Here is an 11,954-nt window from a genome sequence, read left to right as displayed (position 1 = left end):
CTTTGATTAGTGGTTGCTGCAGGAACGGTAGGAACGTATCATCGGCCCTGTACAGGCAGCTCACGGTGGGTCCGCACTTGGCCAACCATGCGAAAAATGTCGTAATGGAATGGCGGCTGCTGCTGCTGATGCTGATGCTGCTGTTCACCATTCGAAGGCGAGCTGTGTGCACCAACACACTCACGTACACACACGCACGCACGTACTCGTTGAGGGAGGTTTCGCGAGCTGTGTCTGATCCAACTTTAGATTGCGGTCTTGAGTCGGGAATCCGGGGACCGTGCTTGGGCCAAACCAAGCCAGCTACTATAGTAATAGTATCTAGCACTAATAATTGAGATTTCTGCTGCTAGATTGAGCTGAATAATTAATTTAAGTGCATCACGGTACATGATAATGCTAGTAGAAAACGTGCAGGCGATTTTCCTTCATCCCATCATCGATGTGTCCCCCGCTCGAGCACCGTTGTTCGAGGAAAGTTTGACCGACCAGAATAAACGATGTCATTATTAGTTAAATTATCTATTCATCCTCTGGTCGTGTCATCGGGTTCTGCATCAACCTGCGCCCTCGCCTAGCCCTGTGTGAATGTGCCTTCCTTCAACGCCTGGGACCCGACCAGAGACACAGAATTGATGGTATTTTTGAAAAATTTCACGCTTCCCTACATAATTTAGCATAAAATGCTGCTTTTTATCCTTCACATTATGCGCATTGAGTGCGATGACGGAAAGGGACCGAGATCGAAAGGACGGTGGATGGTCCGTTCGGTTCGTGAAGGCTAAAATAGGATCGTAGTCCCGTAGTCCTCTGCCGGCTGGAAGAGGGTGGTAGGTTTCGCAGCAAACGGTTGGATCCAGAATAACCAGCGCAAGGACCAGGCAAACACGTGTCAATGTCAACCGAAATGTACGCACCAGCGCACCGAATAACCGTTTTTTTCTTCCACATTCTGTATCTACAACTTTACAACGAGGACATCAATTGAAAAGTGAGTAGGAAACAAGCGACAAACACAGCTGAAAGGAGATTAAAGCCTGATTTTCTCGCTTTGAAGCGTATGTTTCGACTCCCGGCGAACAAAAAAAAAAGGTGCAGTAGGCGTTTGGACAGGGTTTGACGCATCAGATTCAGGGTTCCCATATTGGAAAGTGGAGCTAGTTTCTAGATAAAAATTACATTCTTTGTTGAAATTTTCATTTCAATTATTACTGCAAAATCCTATTTTTTCCATAATTTCTTCAATGCAAATCTCAACATGACGGTATAAGTTTTAAACAGACTTCACCGAAAGTCGCACCCGAACAAAAGTTAACAGCAGTCTACGAGACCATAAACCTTTGATTTGAGTCTAAATTTGTGAAAATCTACTCAGCCGTTTCTGAGAAAATGAAGAGAGCTCTGTTTTTTTTTGTATTTTTGACCACCATTTTCAACCACTTACACTTCCAGATCCGGGATTCCAGCAACTGACACAACCATCAAATTGAAACTATTTGGTATCAAATGTGGAAGAATTTTTCCTTTTTGTTCCATTATCGCTCTAAATAACGAGTTGCAATTTCCTACACAACTTACCCCGTAATTCCAGAACCGGAAGCTAGATCAGGACGAAACTCTACACTTATTTATGGAAAATTGTGAAAATCGGTCCAACCGTTTCCAAGAGATTGGAGTGCTTTCCCGTTCGGAGTTCACGATCACTTCTTTCGGTACTTTCGGAACCAGGAACGAAGATCCAATATACCCAAAATCAATGTATTTGGTCTCTCAACTAACGGAAACTGTTCAAATGAAGAATTATACCTAGCTAGTTGATAGTTTTTTGTTCGATTTGTCAGAGTCATATGTAGAATTTTGTAATTCCGGAACCGGAAGTCATATCCAGATGAAATGCGATACGGTTTTAGGGAATTATTAGACTTTTCATTTGAAACTAAGCTTGTGAAAATTGGTTCATCGGTCTCTGAGAAAATCGAGTGTACGTTTTTCCTTTTTTTGTACATTTTATCCTGTTGCTCCAAAACAGGAAGTTCAATGCTGATAAAATACAGTAGCAATAGTCGAATGGTATATAAAAACAAGGCCCTCCGAGCCTCGGTTTCCACAGTGGTTACCATAAGAAAGGCAAAAATGTAAAAAAAATTAAAATTTTGATTTCACACGATATATTTTGTTGAAATAGTGACAGCAATCTGATCTGATATTGTGAATATTTTTGCTTAAAACTTCGAAACTAGATATTTGTTCTTTCTTAGTGGATTTGTTTGAGTCAATAAATATTTTCATAACAATAACAAATATATTGATTGTGCGTTCCTGTCAAATTCTTGACAAACAATTGCTTGTTGACGTATCCATTCAACTAGAAATGAATTTCGTCGCTGAACACAATGTTTCGATATAAAAGTGGATCTTACTCCAACTTTGCCAGCGCACATTTATGATTAAATTATAGACCAAACGACAATTCATAACTAAATTACAGACTAAACTGAACTAGTTTGGCAATCAAACAATACATGATTCAGGTGTGATCTGTAAAAAATCACGTCACATTTTTTCACATTTTGCAGCAGACGACAACTTCCATATTTGCATAGCAAAAAGATCATACGAAAATAGAGTGTCACTTTCGCCTAAGAAGTCTTGAATATCTATAAAAGAAGAAGAGCGTTAAGTTAGAAGAGACACTTTTTAAAGCGTTAGTTTTACGGGTATTATTTTGGCAACACTATTTTTGACAGTTTGACAGTTCAGTTTGGTCTATAGATTAATCTTGAATCGTCGTTTGGTCTATAATTTAATCATGAATGGGCACTGCAAAGTTGAAGGAAGATCCACATTTCTGGTGGAATGGATTCGTCAACAAGCAAAATTTGCTGCATCTAACGGGTGGCAACTAAAATTTTGGAATTTTTTCGAGGCCTGTATGCTCCACAACAAACGAGCTTAGAAAGAACTAAGAGTGTGTATGTGTTAGCTCTCTTTCTCCTCTTTCTTCTAGTATTTTCTGTTTTGTTCATGCTTGCTCAGTTTTGCTCAAAATGCCGTCGAAACAAGAAGTATTTCACGAGCGCTTTGTACAGCTCTACGAACTGCACAGAAATCTCGACAAATAGTATACGGTACAACATTTGACCAGCAAAAATGTTGCGGCTTCGACAGTTCACAATATCCCTAGATGCCCAACAACTGCTCGCAAGGAAGGTAGTGAAGACCAGCCCAAATTATGGACGCAAAAGGACTTCGTTCTCTTTCTGGTGCCTTCAACAACAAGGATTCACTGAGTCAAAGGGATGCCGCAAAAAAGTTCAACTGTTCTCACCAGTACATCTGCAAAACATTGAAAAGACTCGGAATAAAGTACCGAAAGAAGACACGAGCCCCGGGATATACTGACGCACAGATTTCAACGCGAAATTCCCAATGCCGCTGGTTGACTAAAAATTTTTCCGGAAAAAGTTTTGTTTTGGACGACGAAAGTTACTTCCCTCTTTCGAAGACGCAGATTCCCGCAAACGATCGATACTATTCAACGGATAGTTTTACTATACATCCGAACATAAAATATTTGTTCAAACATGCGAAAGTGATGCTGTACATTGTCATTTTCGAGAAAGGCATTTCTAAGCCATGGCCGTACAACGCTCCTGTTCCGACATCCAACGGAAGCTTCGCCGAACATCCGATTACGGACCGTTTTCAAATGTTCACTAATTTTTTTTTCAACAATGAACAATGTATCTTCAATTTCAATGAATCAGATCTTCTCCAAGTATGTTTGTCTTTTTTTGACAGCTTGAGGAAGAAATTCCAAAATTTTAGTTGCCACCCGTTAGAGTAAAGATCAGTAAAAAGCATTGCAAAAGCTACCAATGCATCCCAAAACAGTCACTGTTTGGTGTGGATTATGGGTCGGTGGCATTATTCGAGAAATAGCGGCCGATATGTTGGATCTAAAGCTGATCCGTGGTCAACATGTCCAGCGGTTCTAGTTGAGGGATGGATTCCGGTTTGATCGGCGTTCCGACGGTTCCAACAAGTGCTATGTCACGATCTACTCGTATAGACCCCGATGGAGGATCATGACTACACCAACGAAGAGTTCCCCGAGTAAAAAAAGTTCTGTCGAAACCGATATAATGACATGTAAAAGTTTACAAACCATGTCAGTAAAATGAAAGCAAACATTCTGTAATGATTTTCGTGATTCACCGAGATCATGTTGTTATCTGACAGATAACAGCAGATTGCATAAACTTGATAAATTGCAGAACACCAAAAAACGAATTTTGTGTATAGTTACCATAACTTCATAGTTATGGCTTGTTATGAAGAACTTCAATAAAAATTCAGCTACTTTTAAGAAAAGTAAGGAGTGTGTATTACCCCAAAGTTGCCTTTTCCCAAAGACACCATATTAACAAGATATCCAGCTCTCACATTTCCCGAGCAAATCATTGGCTACATCCTTTTTTGCGAGCATGTCGCCCTCAGGTGAGTCCGCATCGAATCTCATAGTAGGGGAGAGAAATGTCAAATTCGTGCGCGCCAAAATAGCAGGGCTGCGCACCCATACAATTGACATGATATGTTGAATGTGATGCCGTGCGATGGCGTTGCTGAACTGAAGATTGATTTCGCCATCTCACCTTACTTCCCCATCTCACCTTACTTTATCGCTCGATATAGTCCCACACTGAAAATAATTTCCATGCTAGCATCATGTGCAAAGCATTTGAACTATCACTACTTGTAGAATACATGAAATTCATGTAAACATACACTCAATTATAAAATGAGTGTGAAAACTGTTGATATTTAGTGGAAACCATGCTACATTTATCTGAAAAGCACATCAAAACGATAAGATATATCGTTACTTCTAGATTCTATATGAATTTCATACGAATGTCACATTGTTTTCCACATAGATTTCAATTAAAACACAGTTGACCGAATCAAGTGTTTTGCATATACATTTGTGCTGTACTCATTTCCACTAGAAAATGAAGTGTTCATCACATGTAGTTCGATTCAATAGCAAAGCACATCACATCCAAAGGAAAAACACGTCAAAGCTAAGTGAAAAATAATCTAATAAAAAATATGAATCGATCGTACAAATTTTTATCAGTGCATATTCTCGTGCAGAGTAAATAATGAATACACATGAAATTCTATAAACACGAGCAGATAGTGAAAGAAGATATCACGCATTTTTTTTAGAACGGCCAATAAGCCACCTGCGACCCTGTCAGCTTGGAGCGAAGTCAATCTTCAGTTCAGCAACGCCATCGCACGGCATCACATTCAACATACCTTGTCAATTGTATGGGTGCGCAACACTGCTATTTTGGCGCGCACGAATTTGACATTTTTCCCCCCTACTTCTATGTACAAGATTCGATGCGGGCTCGCCTGAGGGCGACATGCTCGCAAAAAAAGGATGTTGCCAATGATTTGTTCGGGAAATGTGAGAGCTGGATATCTTGTTAATATGATATCTTTGCCACCTGTCAACTTCCACTTCCGAAAGAAATTGCAAGCGAGCTATGAAAGATAGAGTATTAAATTTAACACCAGACGAAAGAGAAAACTTTTCTCTGCCGTTTACTATTATGACTTACTCTCAGCGAGTGCCGAATCATTCGAAATTACTCTTCAAAGTGAATGTTGATGGATGGCTTATTGAACAATCCAATCAGCGTGGTCACCATGAGATAGCGTTATGGTGATTGTTTTGACATATCCCATGTATTTAGAAAAAATTTTGACGAATTTTTCAATTTACTTGAGTTTGAAAAAATGCAGATGGCAAAATCTTACAAATATGGGTAAGAAAAACGATTATCCACGTGTTGTCATCAAACATATGATTTCAAATTGTCCTATACTCTTGACTTGACAATGACTTTTGATCATAATTTATCAATTAATCTCAAAATCCAACCCAAAAAACAAAGAATATCCCAGATATGAAAACAGTACCCAACCTCGCTTCTTCGAATTTGATATTTCATCTTACGATTTCTCCATAAATATCAATCAAACATACCACGGAAAGTTACTGAATCATTAATGATCGATTTTTTTACCAAATTTTCACACGTTTTTGTATGTTAGTATTCGATTCATAAGAAAAAAAAAATAAAAACCCTGCATTTTGTTCGAATCTTCAAGTAAAATCTGAAAATTATCACCATCGCTTAGTTCAAAGCTCGCCATTCGGGCAGCGCACCGATCACAAAAGAGTTGGTTGGATTCTTCAATTGGCCGTTCTCAAAAAATACGGCGTGATATTTTCTAATTTGGTTGATAACCCTACTCCCAAAAACTCTTTCCATTCAAGCAAGCTAATATATATTTTCCTAGAATAGAAAAAAACTTTCCACCGATGTGAGATATATTCCCATTGTGTTATACCCAATCGACGGCACCACGCAATTTTCCACCAGATTTTCGAATCATTGCAGCAAAAAAGCGAAAGAGGTAAAATGATTTAAGGAATCGCATCGGTCGTTATTCATCCTGCTGCCAAAGGGCACATTGTAGAGAGTGGATGCCGCACTGTCATTAATGTACATTTGCGCATACATGAAAGCACATATTTACTTTCCATTTCGTATTATTTCGTATCCGTCAAGCGGAAATAAACGGCTGCCGTTAAACCGGCCGTCGTCTCGCCGCCTGCTAACAAAATAAGGAATCGCGACGCGGTGAAAGGGTAGTTTCGAGGAAATTCGCGACACACGCTGACACAATCCTTCCGGTCCGCGTGTGCGTGTGTTCCGGATGTTTAGGAAATGATTGACATTTGGAAGAGAACATCACACACCGATTGATGATTTTCGGCTGCTGCTGTTGCTGTCACTTGGATTATTTTTTTTTTGTAGTTAATTTCAGAGGAAAATTTTAGTTTTGAAGCGGTGAAGCTTACCAGATAAATTGGAACACACTGGTTGTTTTTAATTAAATATCAGTTCATGCGATTAAAGTGAAAGATTTCTATAAACACGTTTATTTCATAGGCAATATACATAAGTTTTTTTTTGCCGTGGTATCCACAATACATAGTACTTTAAACCTAATTAATTCCGAATATTAGTATGTAGTATGTTGGTATTCCTTAGTTAATCTTTACACTGTTTTATCAAGCGAGTTGCTATAATAAATTACATTAAATAAAATACATTTATTTTGTACATGATCTTATAACTGTTTCAGGTTTGTTTGTATCAGTTCATCACTTTTATTCAATAGCATATAGTTGGCTATTGGTTGAACTCACGGAAGAGAAAACAGTCCAACATAAAATAAAATTTAAATTGGAACTCTAATGGACTTAATGAAATGATAAAGAAGTTTCATGTAAGACAAGCAAGAATGTCGCGAACTGGGACATTGGATAGTCTACCTTGGGTACGCAAGGAATTTATTAGTTGAGATCTGACATCACGATACTCCACGCATATCCAAACGACATGATCAATATCGCAATAACCTTCGCCACAAGCACAATGATTAGTCTCGGAAAATCCAATTCGAAAGAGATGTGCGTCTAGCGAAAGAGATGGACATGAGTATGGAAATCACACGAATGAAATTCCTACTCACTCAAATATTTTAGGAATAATTGAGTGCATCCACCGACCCAGATACGATACGCGGTATAGAATTCGTTGAAAGCAATCGGTCTCTCATAAATTTTACCCTCAATAGCACCACGTTTGGCTAAACTATCGGTTCTTTCATTGCCTGGAATGGAGCAATGAGCAGGGACCCAAACTATTGTGATTTGATAATTATTATTCAATATGTCGTTCAGACACTGTTTTATTTTGCCCAAGAAAAACGGTCCATTTTTGCCAGCAGCGTTTGAGCGAATGGCTTCAATTTGGATGGTTTGGAGATAATGTGACGATTACACTCAAACTATAATGAGCTGCTGCTAACTCTGCTATATAAACAGATGCAGGTTCTTGAAGCCTAAATGAAGCCGAAACATTATTGCTGAATATACCTAACCCAGTAGCCTCTTCAATTCGTGATCCGTCCGTGTAAAATATTTTCTCAAAGTAAATATGCCTGAACTTGTAAATATTTTTGGGATTTCTATCGAGCCTAGGTGTTCCGGGATTCCACACACATTCAAAAATAGAAGGAAAATTGCTGACTTTTACTAGAAACCACTATTTTTCAATTGAATGTCACTCGTTTTTCGAAACTATTGCACTTATCAACATAAACCTAACCGAAATTTACTCTTTAGACATCTTGGGCCGTACTACAACCAAAAATATTGTTTGAAAATACAAAAAGATCGCCATTTGTTTTTTTTTTATACAGAATAGGAAACTGTCAGTGTCGGAAAAAATTTAAATATCGAAAATCGGTACTGAAATTTTTCACTAGTAATTTTCAGACAAAAAAAATCATTGATCAGAAAATTTATTGCAGAAAAGTTCATTTTTTATGTTGATTATTTACAAACGCGATTCTCACTGAAACTGATCTCACAGGATGAAAAATCAGTTGTGGAAAGTTCAAACATTCTTCTCGATGATATTTAAGAAACAAGTTCGCACATTGAATATATCTGATATGTTTCTCGAACGGAAGATTTTTAGTTATCAAATGTTCATAGCTGTTATATCTCAACCCTTTGCAGAATACGTGATGAATAAATTTGCCGATAAACAAAAAATTAACCTTTCTGAAAACGTGTAGGGTGGTTGATAAGTGGTGATGCATTCGAAATTTATTTAGCAATACCGTGGTGGTGGAGTAATATCATCAACAACAGTAGCAAGTGCTGTGATTTATAACAGTTAACAGTTCGGCTGAAAAGTTCGTATCGTTTAATAGAAACACACATTTTTTTGCCAAAATTCGTTTTTATTATTCAACATAATTGCCATCAGAGGCGATACAGCGATTATAGCGATCTTCCAACTTTTCGACACCATTTTTGTAGTACGATTTGTCCTTTGCCTCAAAATAGGCCTCAGTTTCAGCGATTACCTCTTCATTGCTTCTAAATTTTTTACCAGCGAGCATTCTCTTGAGGTCTGAGAACAGTAAAAAGTCACTGGGGGCCAAATCTGGAGAATACGATGGATGAGGGAGCAATTCGAAGCCCAATTCGTTCAATTTCAGCATGGTTTTCATCGACTTGTGACACGGTGCATTGTCTTGATGAAACAAAACTTTTTTCTTCTTCAAATGAGGCCATTTTTTTAAAAATTTCGTCCCTCAAACGATCTAAAAACGCTATATAATAGTCACTGTTGATGGTTTTTCCCTTTTCAAGGTAGTAGATGAAAATTATACCATGCGAATCCCAAAATACAGACGCCATAACCTTACCGGCCGATTGTTGAGTCTTTCCACGCTTTGGGTTCGGTTCATCACGTGCAGTCCACTCAGCTGACTGTCGATTGGACTCCGGAGTGAAGTGATGGAGCCATGATTCGTCCATTGTTATATATCGACGAAAAAAATCGGTTTTATTTCGATATAACAGCTCCAAACACTGCTCAGAATCATCAATTCGTTGTTGTTTTTGATCGATTGTGAGCTCACGCGGCACCCATTTTGCACAAAGCTTTCTCATATCCAAATATTCGTGAATAATATGTCCAACACGTTCCTTTGATATCTTTAGGGTGTCAGCTATCTCGATCAACTTCACTTTACGGTCATTGAAAATCATTTTGTGGATTTTTTTCACGTTTTCATCGGTAACAGCCTCTTTTGGACGTCCACTGCGTTCATCGTCTTCGGTGCTCATATGACCAGTACGAAATTTTGCAAACCACTTACGAATTGTTGCTTCGCCCGGTGCAGAGTCTGGATAACACTCATCAAGCCATTTTTTGGTATCGGCGGCACTTTTTTTCATCAAAAAGTAGTGTTTCATCAACACACGAAATTTATTTTTTTCCATTTTTTTCGCAATAACAAAAGTAGCTTCACTCAAAATGCAATATCTCACAAACTAATAATCAGACAGCTGTCAAATTTATACACGTATCTTTTGAAGGTTGGTACCAACTGAAAATGGTATGGATTTAATTCTAGTGGCGCCCTCTCAGAGAAACGATACGAGCTTTTCAGCCGATCTGTTATAATGATAAAAAAGATCAATAAAACAATCACAAACCATGTTATGCAGCGGATTAAAAATATTACCCAACTTGAATTACTTGAATATCATACGGAAAAGTGACTGGAGCGCAGTTTATCGCTACGCTATCTCAAACGCGCCGTTCAAACGCTGCGTCTGATGTGTGTTCGAGACTTGAAAAACACTGCGCTCCTTTTACTTCAATAATTAGAATTCATGCTAAAAGAAGTTTGATTTTGGTTTAATTTAATTAGTGCAGTGTAACCAACCATCTGGAATTCATACAGTTTTTCGTCGCTATAATTACTTGGAATGTGCCAAAAATATTGTTGTTCATATTGACCACTCTACGTGCGTCGAAAAAATCGTAGTCATTTTTTCTTTATTCAGTAGAGATATTTTTATTGATGAAAATATAATAATTAAATCGTGCACGAAGCACTAAACCGCAGTGGAATTTCAGCATCGAACTATCATCGTAGAATTTTTTCCTTTTCGATTATTTCTTAAGCGATATTTCTGTGGGTGAAAATTCGTCATCAAGTTTAGCTGACACAAAACGTCACACATGAATGTGAATTTTGTGAATGCTAGTTTCATGAATTAAAAACTCGGAAGTGATTTTTTCTGTCACTGAGTTTTTTTTTAGAAAATCTCTTGAGCTGTTTTTTTCCACGAGTGATAATAAAATGAACTGGAATGAAACGAACACTGGAAACTGAATTGCTTTTTAAGGCTGTGAACCATTTCGCGGTTATTTGTAACTTTTGGTTGCAATCTGACACGCGAGCAATTATTTTGGTGCTGTCAAAAATAACCCTGCTACTAAGTACTTTTATCGTTAAAAAGTTTTGAAAATCCTGAAATATTTTCAAAACAATAAGTGAAATAAAAAAACATGACTGTCTAGCGGTTTATATTGAGCCGTCAAGTCGCGCTGGTAGTTCAACATAAACTGCTACGCACTGATGAGTTAAAGACGAAACGTAAAATCAAACTCATCAAACATTTTTTTCGAGCAGTTTTTTAAAATTTATTTCGAGCAGTTTTTAGAACAGTTTTTCGGAGCAGTAGTTTTTTCGAACTGCTTTTCAAGTAGTACATTTCGAGTAATGTTTTCAAGTAGTTTTTCAAACAATGTTTTTCGAACAGTTCGTCAGCAGTTTATCGAATTTTTTCTAGTATTTTTCTCGAGCAGTTTTTCAAACACTGTTTTCGACTAGTTTTCGAACTTTTTACAAGCAGTTTTTTTAAAAAGATTTTCAAGCAGTTTTTTCAATTTTTTTTTTGAAAATTGCTTTCAACTAGTTTTTTCGAACTGTTTGTTTCGAGGCTTTTCTCGAGTAGATTTTTAAGGCAGTATTTTAACCAATGTGTTTCGAGCCGTTTTTTCTCACAGTTTTTTTTCAAAATGCTTCTCATACGGGTTTTTCAAAGCAGTTGTCGCCAAACTGTTTTCTTGAAAAAAAAATTCCCAAGTAGTTTTTTCGAGCATTTTTAAGCAGTTTTCCAATGAAAAAATTTCAACTTTTCCCCTATCAGACCCTGTCAGCTTGGAGTAAAATCAATCTCCAGTGCAGAAACGCCATTGCACGGCATCGCATTCAACATATCACGCCTTTTTTTAGAACGGCCAATAAGCCAATAGGCCATCAACATTCATTTTGAAGAGTAATTTCGAATCACTCGGCACTCGCTGAGAGTAAGTCATAATAGTAAACGGCAGAGAAAAGTTTTCTCTTTCGTCTGGTATTAAATTTAATACTCTATCTTTCATAGCTCGCTTGCAATTTCTTTCGAAAGTGGAAGTTGACAGGTGGCT

This window comes from Malaya genurostris, chromosome 1, assembly GCF_030247185.1.
Source record: "Malaya genurostris strain Urasoe2022 chromosome 1, Malgen_1.1, whole genome shotgun sequence".
NCBI classification, from domain to species: Eukaryota; Metazoa; Arthropoda; class Insecta; order Diptera; family Culicidae; genus Malaya; species Malaya genurostris.
The sequence above is the reverse complement of the archived record's forward strand: the minus strand, read 5'-3'. Positions refer to the sequence as shown.